Source organism: Eublepharis macularius, chromosome 5, assembly GCF_028583425.1.
Source record: "Eublepharis macularius isolate TG4126 chromosome 5, MPM_Emac_v1.0, whole genome shotgun sequence".
Lineage (NCBI taxonomy): Eukaryota > Metazoa > Chordata > Lepidosauria > Squamata > Eublepharidae > Eublepharis > Eublepharis macularius.
The window spans coordinates 48,704,586-48,720,788 of NC_072794.1; positions in this window are offsets into that span (position 1 = coordinate 48,704,586).

Sequence of the window (16,203 nt, forward strand, 5' to 3'; positions counted from 1 at the left end):
ATACAAAAGCCTTTTTGAATAATTTGGTTTTGCATTGTTTGCAAAAAGCTAGGAGTGTGGGGGCTCTCCTGACCTCCTCAGGCATGCCGTTCCGCAGGGTAGGGGTCACTACAGAGAAAGCCCGTGTACGGGCTGCTGTTGATTTCGCCCATATGCAGGGTGGCACCTGCAGGAGACCCTGTTCAGATGAGCGAAGCTGCCATGAAGGAACATAAGGAGGGAGGCAGTCCTGTAGATATGCCGGGCCAAGGCCGTGAAAAGCTTTGTATGTGATACCAATACCTTGAACGGAGCATGGTAGCTGATAGGTAGTCAATAGAGTGACTACTGAATGGGAGTGATGTTCATGCTCCTGCTTGCTCCTGATAGCAGTCGCGCTGCAGCATTTTGCACCCATTGGAGTCTCCAAGTTAATTTGGATGGGAGACTTATGTATAGTTTGTGGAAAGTCAGGAGTGGGAGCTTTCCTGACTTCTTCAGATAGGTAGTTCTATAGGTTGGGGCACACCACAGAGAACGTACATCCATGGGCAGCTGTTGATTTTGCCCATGTGCAAAAGCTGCTGTGGTAGAACATACGTAGAGAGGTGGTCCCATTGATATGCCAGACCAAGGCCATGAAGAGCTTTGTATGTGATAGCCAATACCTTGAATTGAGCCTAATAACTGATAGGCAACCAGTGGGGTGCCTGCAGAATGGGAGTAATATTCATGCTCCTCTTTGCTCTTGACAGTAACGGAGTTGCATCGTTCTGCATCAACTGGAGTCTCCAAGTTAACTTAGATCAGACACTTATGTACAGTGCATTACAATAGTCAAGTCTTGGTACTACCATGACATGGATCCAGGTGGCCAGATCAGCTGTGTTGAAGTAGAGGGCCATCTTCCAGGCTAGATTGAGTTTGTAGAAAGTGTTTTCGCAGCTGCCTTAACTTCTTTTTCTAGTAGTAGCAGTGGATCCAATATAAACCCATGGCTCTTAACTGAGTCTGCAAGGGTCAGATTAAGTCCATCGATTTGAGGAGTACGATGTCCTTCAAGATCTCTGCCTTCCCAACCAGCATCACTTCCAGCTGCCCAAGATCTCTACTGCATCCCATGGTGATTTGGATAGTAAAATATAGAGTTGGGTCTCATCTGCATATTGATGGTATCCACATCCATAGCTACAAATGAGTTCTCCTAAAGGCTTTACATAGAGGTTGAATAACATGAGTGATAAGACTGTGCCCTGTGGAACCCCGCAAGATAATTCCCATTCTGTTCCATGAAAAATTGTTTAAACCAGTCCAGGGCACATTCCTGGATACTCATTTCTGCCTCCAAACCATGACCAAGAGAGGCAATAAGGTCACAAAACAGGGGAGGCTGGAGATGGAGGCCGTTTTCACACGTCTTACCAGCTCTGGTATGTTGCACAAAGCTCCCTCACGGACAGCACCTTCCCGGCATGATTTCCCGGTTCTTGTGTGAAATTGCACCAGGAGGACGCTGTCCTTGCAGGAGTTTTGTGCGATGTACCGGAGCCAGTAAGACGTGTGAAAATGGCTGGAAGCTATGCTACATAAATTGATTTGGACTAAGAGCCAGTTCTTTCATTTGTTGGCTTGGAAACCAGCTGCTGAAGCTCTGCTTACACAATGATTGATTTCTTTACTTCATTTATACCTCACTTTTCTCTCCAATGGGGACCCAAAGTGGCTTACAACATTTTCCTCCATTTTATCCTCACAACAACCCCCGGAGGTAGGAATGTGTGGCCCATGGAGATTTGAACCAGATGCTTTTCAAGACACTGGATCTGGTGCCAAACTCACATAGGAGCCCAAGCCTCATAGGACCCATAGATGTTTCCATCTTAAATGAAAGAGAAGAGTCTCCAAAATTTGACATTTACCAAAGATGTTGATTCTGAAGAAGTCAAGGTTTCCCCCCAAAGTATGTAATCCTTCTGCCACTGTGCCTGACAGGTCACAGGCTTGGACAAACAGCCCTTGAACAGGCAAACAAGACTCAGCCCTGCTCAGAAACTAGAGGAGGAGGAGAAGCTGGGGGGAGGAGAGCGGAAAGCTGAAGATGGGGGGGGGTAGATAAAGGTAGGTTGGCTGTCAGGTGGTAAGAAGAGAAGAAAGCAGGAAAAGGGGAGAGAAAACCTCCTCTGAATATGCTTGCCATATGCTTGCAATGGTGGACAATCTCTTAGTGATTGTAGCCTTTGCCTGCCAATGGCCAGCAATCAGCATCCATGGGAACCTGGCAAAGAAGCTGGAAAATGGGTGCAACTGCACCCACGTCCCTGGCTGATAACATCACATCCAGTGCAACCTAGAAGCGATGGTGCCACACTATGCTTTGAACCATCTCCTAAAGAATTGGCCCTAGTGTTACACTATTGCATCCAGGAAACAAAAATGCAAGTAACATTACATGTTACATTACTTGTTACACTGATTTCCAAGGCAGCACTTGGCAACTTTACCTCAGAAACCTGAAATGTTTTTGCCTGTCCCCAAAAGAACAGTAAAGTAGGCACTAGATGAGACTCAAGGGGTATTACAAGGAACATATACAAAAGCAAGGTGCCACCACTAAAAAAGCTTCATCTCGCGCTGTCACTTGCCACACTTCTGCTGGTGGGGCACAGTGAGCAGGATTTGGGAAGATAAAAGCAGAAGGTGAGAGTGAGGAGGAAAGTGGCAGAATTATTGGCCGCCAATGCATCCATCCACTATCCAGAAGACACATTCTGAAGTAGATTTCTCATTTGAAGCTCGCATATCCTCACAGCCAAATATACAGGCTCCAAGGGGGTTGTTAGGGTGCAGCAAACAGGTAGGAGTATGTGCCAGTCAGGCCATCACCCCCTCCCCCTTTTTCATATCTCATGTGATCATATATCTAGCCAGCTCCCTGGTTCTATGCATAGTGATTATCATTATAGACAATTAAATGGACTTGGGTACTTGACAAGTATGCCACAGGCAGAAATCCATTTAATTAAAAACAGAGGAGTGACTGTTTAAATTGTATTGCTAGATCTATTATGAGCAATAAAAATGTCGCCACAAAGAATTCTCTTAAAATATACTTATTTTTGTGCAATTTAATTGTGAATATATCTCAGAACAGGCATTTAAATCTCGCTGAAAATCTTGCCTGTCCCCTGTTAAAATCTCTGACTCCCTCCTATTACTGAAATCTGAAAAGGCAGCCACAGGCCAAGATTTGCAGAGGTATTTGATCAAAATCCAATCCAATCCTCTTCACCCTAGAATTATAGAATATTTTGCTATTTACTTCACCAATTTGGGTCATAACGCCCCCAAAATCTCTTGCTTTCTTACTACGAAATACTGTATTTGCTCTTTGGCCCACTGAGATCTAATATTTTCTCCTTTTGCACAACCAAAGACTGGAGGCAATTTTTATTGTATCTGATTTATGACCAATGCAACTCCTATGAGAGTCTATTGGTTTGGCACAAGCGTAAGGAGCAAAAAATCTGTAGCCTTATGTACTTTGTGCTAAATAATACACTAAATCAATGCTGTGTAAATGCTAATTTGTGGTCCTGATTCTGCACTTGAATTGCAGCAATAGATTCTGGAACAGTTCCACTGACTTAAATGGAATTATTATACCCATATAAAATAGGTTCACTTGCATGCAGAATAAGGCCCTTTGTGGCATTTAGGCTTTTGCCATATTAGATTTTTCAACTTTCTTCAGTAACTTTTTCCCCTTTTACAGTCTTAATGAGTTAGCTGAGCTAATGAAGTGTGATATCCTATTAAGAATGTTGTCTGCCAACAATTAAATTCATAGGGGTGCGTTCTCCATTGATTGATTATATTTATCATCCTAGGGTAATTTAAGAAACACAGATCTCTTAGGGGAATACCAAATTGTGAATCTTTGTACACTTTAATTAAAATGCAATTAGAGTAGCCATAGGTTAGCTTAGACAATCATAATCAACACCCGCACTGCTTCAGTGATCGACAAAATGTTGTGGGGGTGACCTTATTAAAAACATAACAGCAAGTTATCAATATCCTATTCAAAAGAGCAGCCTCTCTGAAATCACTTTTTATCTGATTGTCACAAATGACAAATAGGCTTGCAAATTGCCACCCACAAAAAAAAAAAAATCACAAAAATCCGAGAGGGATGGGACTGGAGGAAGAAGTCTGCTCTGTATTTTTAATAGTTGCCAAAGCCACCAAAAGCTTTTCTGATTAGGATTGTGTAATCCAGGATTCATGATCCAGCCTTATAGCCAAATTTATTCCAATTCCAATAATTCGGTTATGCCAGATCACATAAGAGAATCCCAGATCAGATCCAGGGAACCGAACTCTGCTAGGCCAGATTATTCAAATACAGGCAGCCACAGCACAGACAGAGCAGCAGCTAGCAAGAAGGCAGTGGCATGAGCAAGAGGGCAGCGGTGCGAAGTGGAGGCAAGCTTTGTACCATAGCAGGAGAATGGCACTAGCCTCAAGGCCTGTGGTGGACAGAGCAAGAGCCAGCGAACTAGAGGGCAGTGGTGCAAAGTGGAGGCAAGCTTCATGCCATGGCAAGAGAAGTGCATGAGGCTGGTGGGGGAGAGGAGGCAGCAGACAGATTCCCATCCTACCCCTCCATCCCAAAAGAGCTCTTCAGGCTACCACCAGCCACCTTTTAAACTCCACAGCTTCAATTATTCCCTGCCCCTTGCTTCAATTTGGTTAGGATTCTGTGCTTTGATGTTGGGATTATCTGGTTTGACATTGGCTCCCTTGCTTCACTTTGGTTCTGTTGGGCTGTTGGTTCAGTTTGCATTGGGAGTGGGATTTGCATTTGGGACTGGCTTTTAGCCAGGTGTTGTCTTTGCTTAAGGTTTCCATTTGTCCAGAAAGCCATTTGTCCAGAACACCATTTGTCTATAGAATTGGACCCCAGAATCCAATTTTCCTAGTGGACAGGAAAGAGTAGGTTCCCTGCAGATTTAGTGGTGTTTGCTTGAAAAATGACTCCCCCCCCCCCAGTCCTCCCAAAATATTTTTTCCCATTATTCCCCATAGGAAATAATGGCTGGATAAATTTGGTATTCTCTAACCAGATTAGAGAATCTGACCTGGATGTCAAGGATACTGAATTTTTTTGGTATCCCTGGAACCCAGGTCTGGATCACCCAGATATGTGTGTGTGTATGCACGTGCGTGTGCATGTGTGTGTGCATGAACACCCCTACTTCTGATATCTTTGGGGAAAGCCTCCAAAAGGAATCCATAACACTGCACCGTAAACATTAATATCAGGCAATTGTCTACATTTGTAAAAGAGCCTCTTCTCCATGTCACTTCAATGGGATCTGAATACAAGAAGAAGATGAGCCCCCTTACCAGGCCATACCTACCAAACTACCACAATCCAGATCATTACAATGTGCCCCAAGTGCAACCCCCCTTCCCCCAAATGTAGAAATATGAGTGGGGACTCAGAAGGACTTGTGGAGGTATCTCATTTCTCCCTCTCTCTCCACAACCTCTTTCTCTGTCCTGCCTCCCAGTCTTTCCTCTTTTTACTGCTTCCTTCTTCCCTTCCCGCCTACCTTCATCTTCCCCATCTTCACCTCCCCCTCCCCCAGCAGCCTCTCCCCTATGGCCCAGTTGCGTAGTACCAGCTGAGTTAAGCCCAGTTGCTTGGTGGGGAACTGCAAGGGGTACTTAACTTTTCTTTGTATCCTTTTCCCCATGCTATTTCCTCTTTCCCTCTTCTTGGCAGCCTCCATATGATCACCTTTCCCTACATCCTTCTCTCCTTCAAGCCCACTGAACAACTGACCTTTTATCCCCCTCCCATCTTCATCTATATTTATTAATTTACTTCATTTGTACCCTGCCTTTCTCCACAAAGGGGATCCAAAGCAGCTTATATCATTCTCATCGCTTTCACATTATCCTCACAACAACCCATAGAGGTAGTTTATGTGAGAGTATGTGATTGGATTAAAGTCACCCAGAGAGCTTTCACAGCAGAGTGGGGATTTGAACCTAGGTCTCCCAGATGCTACTCTGAAATTCTAACCATGACATTACACTGTCTTTTGTGGGGGGTGCACTGTGGAACAGTAGCAAACAGCCATGCCTGGGTGAGTCATGCAAGTCAGGTGGTAGCAAGTTGACCAGCTAGTGGTCCTGGCCCCTTTGAATCCTTCTTCAAAGGCCCAAACGCCCCTGGAAAGGGTCCTGCCCCCTCTCCCTGCCTTTTACTGACAGAAACAAAGCTCGGAATACTGGCTAAATTGTTATGGTTGCCTCGCAACAACCACTGACAGCATCTGGTTGAAGCTACAGGAGCTCCTTTTATCAATGTTAGTTTTTGTTTTTTAGATTTCAGCTTTTTCTGCAAACCTGGGGCATTTTTAAGTGTGTAGGAAGATTTGTCTTGTCCGTTTATGGTTCCAATTCCCAGATTTAAGTATCCAAAGATCAGTGCCACTTGACTGTTAGTATATAAGATGTGCAGAGCCAGTAACTGTAGTCTATGTAAGAATGTGTGTGTACATGCATTAAAATAAAAGAAGCTGAAATATAAATTGGTTATCTGTTGTTTTCTGTTAACCTAACACAAGTAAAAGGTTAAATATTGAGAACCTAATACAAAACATTTAAACTCTGACACCCAAGGGAACTCTTCTCACAACATTAGGACTAACCATATAAGCAGCATGTTCTAATCAAATTTCTCATTTAGACCCCTTCTCTGTAACTGTCCCCCCAGTCCATCTTCCATCAATGATATCTGATCCTCTTCCTCCTTCCATGCTAGCACAAGGACAGCCTGAGCTGGTGTGTCAAGTGGAGTCAAGTGCCTTGAGATTCTGGTTACAGGTGAGGGATTTGTATCTGACTTTGAGAGACTCCTGGGAGATCCTCTGGAGCCGCTTTCTACAGGATAGTGTCACCCGCTGTTGGATGCCTACAAAATCCTAAAGCTACTTTTTAGGCAGTTTATAATAAGTCCCTTCCCACCTGCACTCTGTATGCTCATGCTTTTCTCAACCCCTTCCTTACCCCCCCCACTACTGCCTCCCCCTACCATACGCACAGTATAACATGAAAGCCAAAAACAGCCCTGGGAGAAGGAGGGAGGTAGTCCACAGTTATGTCACCCAAGAGTCCAGGTACATAGGTTTTACAGGCAGGTTCTCTTCCTCCATGCATGCTGTGGAGCCATGATACCTTGAAATGAATTAATATTTTATGATCTGCTGAGGATTTGTAGCTTCATGCTGCTGAGGAACAGGGCAGGGCCACTCTGGAAATTATTTCCAGGGCCATATCAATTGCCCAATCTGCCCCTCCTTTCCTGCTTTCTTTTTTCTTTAAGGAGGTAGCAGAGGGAAGGGAAGGGAGCGCTGGAGCTGGCTGGATTTCAGCATCCAGGACTAGAGTCACTTTCTGAAGTTTGTGACGCATGAGAACACCACCTGGAGACTCAGCTCCCCTGTCTCCTTTCCTTGGAGTATAAAAACAAATTTTCACCTCTCTTCAGTTTTCCTTCTCCCGTACAGCATTTTCATGTTGTTGTGATTTTGCTTTACTTTGTTTTGGGTTAGCAGAAATGTTTTAAAGTATTTTTTTCAGTTTGGTACTTTGCAAGTGAGACTGATGTCTCACTTTAGTCAGTGGGGCTTATTCCTGGGTAACTGGTACCTCACCTGTTCAATGGGTGGTGTACTTTGGTGTTCTGGCTGGGCCCTTGGCTAGGGAGTCTTCCTGATTCTGCTTGCTCCTGTTTAGTGTTTGTTTTGTTTGCAGTGTATTCTACTGCAGCACACAATGCGTAAATCGTAAGTAAAACCTATTCTTTAATAATACAGTCCTTTTTCTGTTAATGTTTCTTACCTATTGAAGAATTATTATTCTATTCACAGCAACAAAAAGCCAACAGAGTTGATTCATTATATTTGTTTTGTATCAGGGTCATATTTAGGGTTGCCAGGTGCCTGCCAGTGGCGGGCAAATTCTCAGTTCTTTGCCCCTCTGCCCACCAATCTCTGCCAATTGATGGGAGGCGGCAGGCCACCAGTGATCACCCATGACCAGTAGAAAGCCTAGGAAAACAGGCATGCATGCTCCTAGCCACACACACGGTGATGTCCCTTCTGGAAGTGATGTTATCGCATAGAGAGTGGGAGTGCACACATGCATCATGCTTAAATAATCAGTCCCAAACTCTATGCCCAGAAAGAAGTTCAGTTAAGTACTGCCCCCCCCCACATCCCATCCTCCCACTGATTGTCAGAAAGACTTGATGACCCTAGTCATATGGGAGGAGGCAGGTGGGATTTTGTCCAGGGGGCCATGGTAGCTCTCAGCAGCCCTGGAACTGGGCTGCCACACAGCCATTAAAACCTTTCTTTCATGATGTTTCAATGATACCTGTGTTAGTCCAGCTCTAGCAGGATTAGTTGTACTCTGTACGCTTGAAAAGCTCCTTGTCCATGTCGATGCTTAGCACACTAGAACAGTTTGGTCAAATGGTTAGAAATGATCAGAGAATATGAAATAATCATAGCAGTCTTGCAGTTAGTAGCCTTTCTCCATCAAGCCCAGCTTCTGTTTTGTGAATGTCACATTCTGTTTCCTTTCATTCGTGATCGATAGGTGCACAATGGGGCAAACCCCTGGGAGTTCACCCACCAGCAGCAAAAACAGGGAAGCTTGATGATCTGCTAGATTGGGATCTTTTTACTCCCCATGTTTTGAGGAGATACTAATGGTACAAGTAGGCAAGTTTTTCAATTTCCAAAAATTAAAAAAGGTAAGCCTTGTTTTTCAGAGTACTGTCATTAAAAAAAAATTCTTTAAAAATGGAGAAAATTACTCCCCCAAAAGTGATTAGTATATAACAATGATCAAACTCTGCTTTTATTTGCCTCCTTCCTTCCTCTCTACTCTTCCCAGCAAACCAGCTGATCTCAAAGAAAAAGGTAGATAAAAAGGGATTTTAGAGCTACTTAATGGCCCATTTTAAAAATTTAACATGCCCCCCTAAAAACGTAATCAAGGCACAATCTCAGTATCTCTCAGTTACAGTTCTTCCTCCTTAATAACTTACTATTGCAACCTCATTGGGCTGTTTCTTTTTAATTCCTCCTTTTCCTTTCCCCCCTTTCTCTCCCTCCCTCTTGGCAACAATTTTTAAAAATAATTTAATAGAGAGGCAGGCTTGCATGTATATTGTGTAACCCAGAGGGAAAGCTGCAAGATTACCAAACTGAGAAATGAAATGGTAAAATAACACCCCAAAATCATAACTAGGTAGGCCAGTAAAATTTCCAGGAGAAATTGGGGGACTCATTGGCATCATGTGAAGTAAAGTCATTGTGTCAGTGCAATGCTATAGTGAATGCCCAAAGTGAATCCTAGAACATCATGCAAATGTGATGATATCACTTTCTGTTTTTCAAAAGAAGTGACATCACACATCAGTGTGATGCCATGAAGCCCCCACCCCATTTCTCCTCCACCAACCTGTTAAGTGGCAGTGGGGAAATGGGGGCCGATGCTGAAAGGTCTCCCACCATAGGCCGAGGTTATTCTGAATCCCATCCTTGGTGGCACTCAAAAATCGTCAGCTGCTTCAGGCAACATGACAGGACTCCACTCTACTGCTTGCCAGCTAGTAGACTTCATCCTTCTAATAATGTCTGTTAAAAAGGAATGGTATGTAGAGTGTTTTTCTCTCATTAAATAAATGATTGGCACCCTCTGGTCTACAGTGTGCAGATGCAGAATCTATATTGTCCTATTAAATGGTGTGACCAGGCAAATTTGCTTTCAGGGTATGGATGCATCAGTGGAACCTTCCTAAGAGGAGTGTTTTGTGTTATATCACATATATTAAAGCCTGGTGAGACTAGGGGTGAAAATGAACCTCTTATCCCTGCTGGTTTGACTCACAAATCTTTCTGTTTCTGTTTATTTCTCCTTTGTGCAAATCAAATCTGTGAGTCTTTGTGTGTGTATGAGTCATTTCCCATCGACTTGTGATTAATTTCTCCAGTAGAATATGCCCAGTATCCAAAATTATTTGTGCATCATTTTTTAAAATCCCTATTGTATGCCAGAACAGAGATGACATGCAAAAAATATTGTATCAACCAGTGTTCCGCTTATAACTCTTACAGTGATTTCCATTATCACTGTAGAAAATAATGGGAATGGAGCATCAGTCAGTGCACTATACTTCTCTATGTGATCCATATCCTTGGTGGCCATTCAGCTGTATGATCTGAACCTAAAAGCAAAAATAATATACCTCTGAAAAAACACAAAGCATGCTTAAGATTGTTTAGGGTGATGGATTTTTCCTTTCTTTTTTACACAGGCACATACAGGTTTTCACCAATACACAGGAGTATGAAACCTTTGACAGCACACTGGATCAGAATAATGGTTGCTTGATATCTGCAGTTCAACTTGGAAAACCTTTCATAAGGTAATATTGGAATGTATTACTTGCAGTGTGACACCTCAGTCTTGCTAAGGGCATATGCACATAGGCACTCATCTCTAGCAGGATGAGAAATGTGCACGTTTCATACCATTGTGCAAGCAGCATTACTGCTTCCATTAGTCTTGGAAGGCAGAATAGGAATGTGGAACTGTCACTGTGCCATTCCTCTCTGCACCCCTATGCAGACATTATGCGAGAACACTAAATACGCAAAGGAAAGAATAGGGTTGAGCCTGCTATATGTGTGCTCAACATTGGTCTATATACATACAAACTGTATATGCATAGGCTCTTCTATGCAATCTAGAAACCTATACAAAGTAGTGCTCTTGAATATACTTACAGAGCCTATATGTGGCATAGCCATGCTTCACCTATTACGTGTTCACTATACAGACACATAAGGTCTACACAAAGCTTATCTATCCTCCTTCTTGTAACATGGGCTTGGAGCCTCCCATTTTTACTGCTGGTACAAAACAGAAGATCTTGCCCGATTTTCCTACTCACTGCATCCAAACCTGCATGCCTTTTTGTCCATATGGGTTCTACAATCACCTTTTTGGGAATCAAAATAGACCCCCTTCCCCCCTCTTGTGTCAGCAGAATAGATGGTAAAATCCAGCTCACCTAATATAACACAACCCCACCACAGCACAATGTTGAAATGCCACTGTCCAGGATCCAAGGCTCAGCCCCCGGACTCACCTGAAGAAGGAGATGGGAGACAGCTAGGAACCGGCAACCCAGCCACCCACACTGATGCCAGGGAGGCCTGAGGCGCAGAGGGACTGAGTGAGGCTGCTGCCATGGGTGTTAGTGGGACAGTGGAAGGGGGCCACGCCAGGACCCAGGCAGCCATGGAAGGGACTGCTCTGCAGCTAGGCTGTGCCACAGGAATGGACTCCGACTCCAGCTATGGGGCCCCACCCATCCTGATAGCCAAAGGAAGGATGGAGATGCCCAAGCCACAGTGAGTCCAATGGGGCAGGTGGAAGCCAGCCAGCCCCACCCTCCAAAGGGATGCTAGGAGCACAAACAGAGCAGGAGAGGGCAGCCAACCCCAGGAGAGAGTACAGGGCCAAGGCCACTGCCCGTCAAGCCTGAAGGAACAGGTGGGGATAGGGCAGGACCAGTAAGATAGGGCAGGTTCCCCTCCCAGAAGCCCCCATAAAAGGGTGGGAGAAGAGGAAGATGGGGTGGGAGTTGAGGAGCTGTTAGAGAGAGAAGGCGAGTTAGTTGTTGAGATAGTTGTTGAGAGCATGAGAAGGGGGGAGGGAGGAGGAGGAGGAGAGGAAGGAGGATGTTTCACATGGAAGAGAGTCCAAGAGGAGACAAGATGCAGGTAAGGCAGAGGAATGGACGAGAGGGTGCAAGGGTGAGGTATAGCCCCCATCCAGCCATTGACCCAACGCCAGTGGCAAGCCTACCAGCCACCTCTCAGAAGCCCTCGTCAGGTGCTAAGGCACCTTGTGCAGTGGCACCCCAACCAAGGCGTGGTAGGACCATTTGCCAGAAGTCCTCATCAGGTGCTAAGGCTCCCAGTGCAGCAGCGTCCCAACCAAGGTGGGGCGAGACTGCATGCCAGAGGTCCTCGACAAGCGTTTGGGCACCAAGTGCAGCTGCGCCTGGGCAAGGACCTAATATTAGATATTAGTGATGGCTGAAGTTCACTAGTGGACTACAATCTTCAGATAGCTGAATACTGTAGCGTGGGAGGAGGAAGGGGGACGTGATACCCTTATCAGATGACACTACAGGTCAGCAGTGGAGACATGAGGTCTGTTTGCATAGTGCTGAAGTTTACTTATATATTTTATTTTAACATTTATATCCCACCTTTCTGCCCTCATAAGGGCAAACACAATGGAAAACAAAATTTGCATTATAAAATTATATTTTAAGGCCATTAAAACCAAACAAAACAATAAGAACAACAACACATCATTAGAACAGTTAAAACTGAAGCTAAAAACATACAAAAACATAAAAACGTTTAAAACAAAAGATTGGGCACACTGAGGAATCATTGAGGAAATGCCATGCAAAACAAAAAAATTCTTTATCAGCTCATTGAAGATGGCAACAGAAGGGGACAGAAGAATCCCTTAGAAGAAGGAATTCCAGAGTTTTGGTGCCACAACCAAGAAGGCCATTCCCTGGGTTGCCACTTGCCATCTCAGAAAACAGGAGCACTCAAAGAAGGGCCTCCAAAGATGTCTTCAGTGGTCGCCTAGGTTCATGAGGGAGAAGTGGTTGTCTAGGTTCATGAGGCAGTAGGCAGTCCTTCAGGTATAGTGGTCCCAAACCATATAGGGCTTTAAAGCTCAACACCAAGAATTGTGCCTGGAAACAAATTTGGAGACAGTGTAGATGGCTCAAGATGGAGTAATATTGTCCTTATGACCTACTCCAGTCAAAACCATGGCTGCAGCATTCTACATCAATTAAAGTTTCCAAATACTTCTCAAGGGCAACCCCCACCCCCACCCCCTGTAGAGCATATTATAGTAATCTAATCTAGATGTAACCAGAGCAGCAGTCTCTAGTGTGGTGCCCTTCAGGACAATTGTGCCCACTGACACCTTTTCTGGTGCTCACCAAGTGTTTTTTAAAAGTGGGTGGGGCCAGGTGGGGCATTTTAAAAGCATGGCTTCTTATTTACCATTGAAATATTGATTGCCTGTGCAGATTTTTTTTTAAATGCTGCTTTGGCAGAAACTGCTTCCAAAGCACAAGGATCTTCACTGTGTGTCTGAAGGTAAGCTGAAGCAGCCATTTTGTGGTGGCCATATTGTCGCGGCATCCACCGTGCTGTGTCAGAATTCCAAATGTGCTGCAGGTTCAAAAAGGTTAGAGACCCCTGAACCAAAGTATGCACGGCAATTGCGAGAACTTTAGTGCCCAGGAAAGGCCACAGCTGCCTAACCAGACAAAGTTAGTAAAAGGGACTCCTGGCCACAGCTGCCATCAGCTTATCCAACAGTAGGCCTAGGTCCAAGAACATTCCCAAACTAAGAACCTGTTCCTTTAAGAGGAAGTCAACCCAGGTTGCCTGTAGGGGTGTGCATAAAGGGGGGGGGGGAATGAGCTCGTTAAAGCAGCTTCCAGGATGCTGAACCAAATCCAGGAAACTAAATTGTAACAAAACTATCCTGCCAAAAAGTTTGTGTGTTTTGTTTCATGTTGTACCTTCAAGCAGGCACTGGGCTCAACTTGCAGGGCATAAGTTTGTTTCCTGAACACCTCACCAGTCAGATGCAAGGGGGATGGTCTGAGGGCCAAGCTACAAGTGACGAATGACACTTGTACAGCAACTGGATTGAGTGGAGCACAAGTGAACAGGGAGAAATACACTTGCCATTCAAGTGTCATTCGTCACTTGTAGCTTCGCCCTCAGAGACCATCCATTATTAATTAACTCTTTGGGCAGCAGAGGGGGAATAAGACCAGTGCATGTGAGTGCATCTCCCTAACCACCACCACCCCCTGTAGCTACCTGGGAAATGGCATTTTGTGCCTCCCTGCCAATCAGACCCTCACAAGGGGACAATCATTCCCACTTATCAGCTTCGGAAATGTTTGGGAGACTTCAATCATAGGTGGTAATTTGAAAGACGCTTCCCTGAGAGTAAGCACTGTTGAATAATATGGGACTTACAACTGAGAAGACCTGTTTAGGATTGCTTCCATAGTCTCTCAGGCCTCTCTCTTTTTCTGAGTCAAATGGCAAACATCTACATACTCAACCCTTTCAAACACAATCCTGTCTGTTCCCACAGCAAAAAAAAAAAACTTATGGGAAAAATATAAGTCTGCTTGCACAGGAGAGGAGGAAGAATTCAGTCAATCATTCTGCCTGCCTAACTGCATTTGGGCGATGGAGAAGATTGGTAGCGAAAATGCCTTGTTTTGCAGCAGAAATGCTGAGCATCAAAAGGAAGGGTTTCAATTTGCCTCCCATTGTGGGAACAAAGCTACAAAGCATGAGGAAACATAGCAGCATGAGGTAACAGAAGAATGCAAAGGCAATAAGTTATTGGCACTGTAGAAAAAGAAAAAAGTGAACATGAAGCCGGATTGTTTTTTTTCTACGTAGGAGTACTCCACTACCACTTCCCCATCCACTGACATGTGCCTTCTATGGGTCCATTGTTGTATGTATACTATTGTGTTTGAGGAAAACCTCAGTGGATAAATAGTTTAGACTAGGGAGGGGGACTAAAGGTTGATGCTGTCTTTGATTAAGCATGAAAACAGCTGCCTCAGAGCCATCTTTCCCCACCCCATGAAAAGAACAGCATGCATTTGCGCATGTGTGGCCAACACATGTGCAATGGACTGAAACTCATGAAAATTGGGAAAAAGCAAACAGATTAGTTCTGAGTCAGCACTGGGCAACCCAGAACAAACTAGTAATGGAATGGAATTATTCTGGAACCCCCAGAACCTAAACTGAAACAAAATCTTTTCAAACAGAAATATTGCGTTTCTCGCGCGAGTTTTGCGTGACGTTGCGTGACATCGCGCAAAACTCGCGTGAGAAAACGCGATATTTTGCATTTTCCCCGCAACATGGCACAACGTTCTGGAAACGGCCAAGGTGATGCTGGGAGACTGCTGCTCCACCCCTTGGCTTTTGACCTGTGTGGTCCTGCGAGGTTCCATCTTATTCCCTAGACTCTTTAACATCTGCATGAAACCACTTGGTGAAGTTAACGATGTCGATGCCATCCAATATATGAATGACACTCAGCTTTATCTCACTCTCCCAGCTGATCTTAGGGAGACTGTAGAAACCCAAACTGGTGCCTGGAGGCAATTTTGGAGTGGGTGCCGGCTAATAACCTGGCACTTAATCCTGACAAGATATAAGTGCTACAAGTGAGTGGAAGGTTTAAGGCATCATCTGTTCTGGATGGGGTTGCACTAGGGTTGCCAACCTCCAGATGGGGGTGCTGGAGATCTCCCAGAATTACAACTGATATTGTGGCTACAGAGATCATTTCCCTGGAAAAAAATGGCAGCTTTGGAGGGTTGACTCTATGGTGTTATGCCCCGGTAAGGTTCCTCCCCTCACCAAACCCTGCACCCCTTATGCTCCACTGCCCCAAATCTCCAGGAATTTCCCAACCCTGCACTGGTAACTAGGGGTGTGCACCAAGAAAGTTTCTGTTTCAGTTTAGATTCTGGGGGTTCCAGAATAATTCCATTCCATTACTAGTTTGTTCTGGGTTGCCCAGTGCTGACTCAGAACTAATCTGTTTGCTTTTTCCCAATTTTCATGAGTTTCAGTCCATTGCACATGTGTTGGCCCACTAGTCTTACCTGCCTCCAGAACGTCATGCCATGTTGCGGGGAAAACTCGAAATATCGCATTTTCTCACGCGAGTTTTGCGCGATGTCGCACGACGTCGCACAAAACTCGCGCGAGAAACACGATATTTCGCATTTTCCCCACAACATGGCACGGCGTTCCAGAGACAGGTAAGCCATCTGGAAATGGCCCTTGTAAAACCTATGCTTCAGATCGGACCAGAACCACTGCAGAACAGTGCCTCCCCATCCCAACCCAGAAAGGAGGTCCAGAAGAATACCATGACCAATGGTGTCGAAAGCTGCTGAGAGGTCATGGGGAATTAATAAAGGCATACTTCCTCTGTCCTTCTCCCAGCACAGGTCATCCACCA